The sequence below is a fragment of the Benincasa hispida genome, chromosome 9 (assembly GCF_009727055.1).
Source record: "Benincasa hispida cultivar B227 chromosome 9, ASM972705v1, whole genome shotgun sequence".
Lineage (NCBI taxonomy): Eukaryota > Viridiplantae > Streptophyta > Magnoliopsida > Cucurbitales > Cucurbitaceae > Benincasa > Benincasa hispida.
In genome coordinates this window covers 88,865,306-88,870,480 of record NC_052357.1, presented here as the reverse complement: position 1 = coordinate 88,870,480, position 5,175 = coordinate 88,865,306, and positions in this window count along the sequence as shown.

Sequence of the window (5,175 nt, the reverse complement as noted above, 5' to 3'; positions counted from 1 at the left end):
ACTAAAAATAAGAAACCAAATAGTTATCAATAGGGCCTTAATAATTAGTTAAGACAATTAAGACATGAATCTATTAATTAGAGGTGAGAAATTCGAGTCTCTCACTCTCATATGTTGAACAAAATAAGATTCATTATCTCTCTACGTTTAAATGTATAATGTCAAAACCCTAATCGTGTTTTTCTATTAATATAAAACAAAGTCAATTTTTGTTTTCAAAATGGCTATCTAACAAAACGGTAGGATGCTTCAACTCTCTTTGCATACAATTTCTTTAAATTATTTTTGTTTTTTGTTCTCTATATTATATTCACCATGACAACACATTTAAATGTGCTATGAATTAAAAAATATAATAATTATATGTATGGTGTAGTAAATTGAAATATATTGAACAAAAAAAATTATTTTTTAAGATTAAATTAATTTACTTGTGTGGTTGAGGATCTTGCATCATGTCACATTATTGAAATAATATCAAATTTACTTTTATTTATTGGCTTAAGTTTTTCAGTCAATCGGTGAGTTAATAAGGTTATTAGAGTGGGAGGTCTTGTGTTGAACTCATGTAATGTCATTTAATCTACATTTAATATTATTTACACTTGTTGCACCTTCTACAAGTAATTTCAAGCCCACAAGAATGGTTAGAACCCGACCTCGCCCCGCCCAAATTTTTTAATTGTTACTTTATATATTTTTTTTTATTAGAAAATTAAAGTTAAAAAAATAACTTAAACAATAGCTGAAAGTTACCGTTTCAGTGGTTTATATTATAAACCACTACAACAGTAACTTTCAACTATTGTTGTTTGTTTTTTTAGAAAAACTTTAATTTTTTTAATAAAATATTTTTTAATTATTAATTTAAATAAATATATGGAACCATAATACTAATTTCTTACCTAAAATTTATCATTTCAGTGTAATCTAAATTTAGTTAATTTTAAATAATAAAAAATAATCAAATAATAAAATAAAAGGCGAGGATTTTTTCGTGTGGACTCAAAACCTTGAACGGGGATTCCCGACCCCCAAAACGAGGAATGGGATGGGGATGGGGATTAAAAATCCCCACGCACTCCCCACCTCGCCCCAACTTCGTTGTCATCCCTAGTTAGAATGTTATTATAATATTAAATTAACTACCTTCATCCATTAACTTAATATTTTAATTCAACCAGTGATTTACATATAGAAAAAAGTGAAGAAACCTTATATTCTTTATAAGATACATGAGTTTATAAAGTCTAAACATATATTTGATTTAAAAAATTGAGATACAATCAAGAATGATGAATCTAAATACCATATTAAAAAAGCAATGTGAGGTATCCTACATTATATTGGATTATTGCGTCATATATTTTACTTCATGTATGAATATCTCAATAAATAATTTATGTGAGCAAATAATTCAATAGTTTTTCTTATGTATTCATAAAGACGAGGCGAATAATTCACATTTGGATTCAAATTTTTATATTCAAGTTGAATAGTTTATTTATATATTCATAGAGACAAGCCTATGAAATTCTTTTAGTATATTTTTAGAACATTGGGAAGTACTTTTGAAAAAATGTAAATATATTTGATATCATTAGATCAAGAAATTATTACAAGAAAATTTTTAGATCAAGTTCTTTAGATGCGTATAAAACTGTTGAAAAACAATTCATTTCCTGATGCTTTTTTAATCCGATACTATTTTAAATATCGTCAAAAGAAGATGGTTTTTTCGATGCTATTTGATAAGGCGTCGGAAAAAAATCGGAAGGAAAAAGTGTTTTAGTGACCTATCTCGACGTTATGTTAAAATGTGTTGAGAATAGAGGCTTCTCCCAACGATTTTAACGTACGGAGAAATTAAGCTGATTAAAAATAAAAATAAAAAACTCCTCCTGCTTTCCCTCCCCAACCCCACAGCCCATAGCACCCCATGCCCCCCTCTACTTTCCCTCTATTTCTTTAACCATCGTTTGCTCGATTTGATTTTGTCCTGTCGTAAAGGTAAATTTTTTTTTTTTTNTTTTTTTTTTTTTTTTTTTTTTTTTGAGATTTGAATGTTTATATTTTATTTTAAATTTTCTCTTTTAGAGTTTTGCCTAAGTTTAGTTATTTAGTTTGTTATTTTAGAAATTTGAAATAATTTAAATGAGGTTGAATATTATTACTGGAAATTTAAAGTTATTGTCAACAAGAGCGTAGCTCAATTGACATAGTGCTTATACTATCAACCTCGTAATTTGAGGCTCGATTCCCCTACTCCACGCTTTAATTACATACCTTTATAGCATAAACATAATATAAATTCTTTAGCATAAGTGGGTGTTGAGATGAAAGATTTGGTTTGAGATGGTTTGATTGTTGTTATGTTTTAGTTAATTGTTGATATTTGTTTGTAGGTATTGGGTGAGTAAAAAATGAACTTGATATTAGTTTTACGTTTTAATTATTTTCTTTATTTTTAGTTCTAATACTCATAATTTCAAGTTGAAGTGTTAGATAAATTTTAGATTAGTTATTATATGTATATGCTTGAGATTAATATAGGGGAGGTGTGAGGATGTTTGAGTATTGTTGAGATAATTTGGGTTAATTTATTATTGAATTATATATATATTTGAAATTTAGAAGCACATTGTTATTAAAGCAGTGAAAAACAACTCCAAAGATTGTTGATTCAATTATACAAGACTGTCTATAAATACATTTGTAATTTTACTTTTGCACTTAAGAGAAAAAAATTACAACTAGAGAAAAAGTAGATAGAAACTCATCTTTATATAACCCTAGTAGCTCCCCATCTGTAATGATCAGCTTCCCTTCGTAAATGTAGGCTATTTTGGGCCGAAGCACGTAAATCCTTGTTGTTCCTTCTTCTCCCCTTCATCTTCTTTATCTTCTTGCTCGTATACTTCAGCTCCTTCGAAAATCTTTCAGCATTTCGGCAACATCTTGCCTTGTTCTTTGTTTTTTCTCTCGGTGTGTTTCTGCAAGAAAGAAAAATTTTGGTTAGTCATTGAAATTCTTCCAAATTCAGTAAGTGCTAAAGTTTAATCGTGATCGTCAACGTGTATGGTTGAGGTTCTTCTTCACGTGGATTGTGCTTTTAGCAAATATATCATTTTCAGCTGAAAACAGTAAGTGGTATTTTGTCTTTCGGGCCAGACTCGTTTTGCTTTTGCAAAAAAGCCCAAATCAATTTTCTCTTTTTCAAGCCCATTAGTGCAACAATTGGTATCAGAGCCTGCAAGAAAACTTCAAGATTATTCAAAGATTCATAAAGAAAGTAAATCTTGGAGCTTTCGAAATTAAAAGGGAAAGAAATGGCAGTAGCAAGATATGATATTGAAAAGTTTGATGGAAAATGAGACTTTGGCTTATGGAAAGCCAAGATCAAAGCAATTTTGGGCAACAAAGGGCTCACAAGGCCCTTGAAGATCCAACCAAGCTACCTACCATAGCAACAAAAGAAGAGAGGGAGAATATGGAGTTAATTGCTCATGGCACACTTGTTCTTAATTTGTTAGACAGTGTATTAAGACAAGTAATCGACCAAGAAACAGCATTCAAGATGTGGACTAAGTTGAATGAGCTGTATGAGACAAAGAATCTGCCCAACAAGCTTTTCCTGAGGGAAAGGTTTTTCACCTTCAAAATAAGTTCTTCAAAATCCTTAACAGAAAATCTGGATGACTTCAAGAGGATTATTACTGAATTTAAGACTCAAGGTGAAGAGATTGGGATTGATAATGAAGCTTTTGTACTTCTTAACTCACTACTGGATTCCTATAAGGATGTCAAGACTGCCCTAAAGTATGGTAGAGACTCTTTAACAATTGATATTATCATTTCAGCCTTTAAAATCATATAAATGGAGCTCTTAACCAGCAAAGAAGATAAACCCAGTGCTGAGGGTTTATTTGTTAAAAGGAAGTCTAAACAGAGTAATAAGGAAAAAGGGAAGCAAAACTCAACAGAAGAAGGCAAGAAAAAAACCAAGGTTAGATGTAAATATTGCAAGAAGTTAGGACATCTAATCAAGGATTGTAGAACCTTGAAATGGAAAAATGAACAAAAGAATAAGCAATCACAGCCTCAACAGAAAAACCAGCAAAGTCAGTTAGGAGAAGCCTCAGTTTGTGAGGATTCCTATTTCTATTCAGATGCCCTAGCTACATCAAATTTAAAGGCAGATGAAGGATCAAATAAGAACCTAGATTGGGTTCTAGACTCAGGGTGTTCTTTTTATATGACACCCCACAAGGACTAGTTCAGCACATACAGAGATCTAGATGGAGACTCAGTATACATGGGTAATAATAGCTCATGTCCAGTGGTTGTATTGGTTCTGTATCACTCAAGCTTGAAGATGGATCAGTCAAATTACTAAGAAATGTTAGACATGTGCCTAAGTTGAAGAGAAATTTGATTTCATTAGGATGTTTGACTCAATCGGCTGTGAATATAGAGGAAAGGAAGGTTACTGTGAAGTTTTGAAGAATAGTAAGCCTATTTTCAGAGGGATCAAGATAAATGGGATCTATGTTGTTCAAAAAGTTCAGAAACTATACTCAGCCTTAGTTATAACTTCGAAATAGCCTACTGAAGGAGATCTTTGGCACAAAAGACTCTCATATATTAGTGACAAAGGACTACAAGCTCTTGCCAATCAGGAAATTCTACCTAAAGGAATTCATCAAAGTCTATCCTTCTGTGAGCATTGTGTGAGGGCAAAGCTACAAGGTAGAGTTTTGTAAAGACTCAGCATACAACCAAGGTCATCCTTGATTATGTGCATTCGGATCTATGGAGTCCTTCACCTTTTCAATCTTTGAGTGGAGCCAGGTATTTTTTAACCTTTGTGAATGATTATTCTAGAAAATGTTTGATAAATTCAAAGAATGGAAGACTTTGTTTGAAAAAATGTCTAACAGTCAAATAAAATGTCTTAGAACTGATAATGGGCTTGAGTTCTGTGCAAAAGATTTTAATGTTTTTTGTAGACAGCAGAGGATTATTAGACACAAGACTGTTAGGTATACACCTCAGCAAAATGGGGTGGCAGAGAGATTGAATAGAACAATTATGAAAAGAGTTAGAAGCCTAATGTCTCATGCTATTCTTCCTGAGAAGTTTTGGGCTGAGGCGGCATCTTACACTGTCTATACT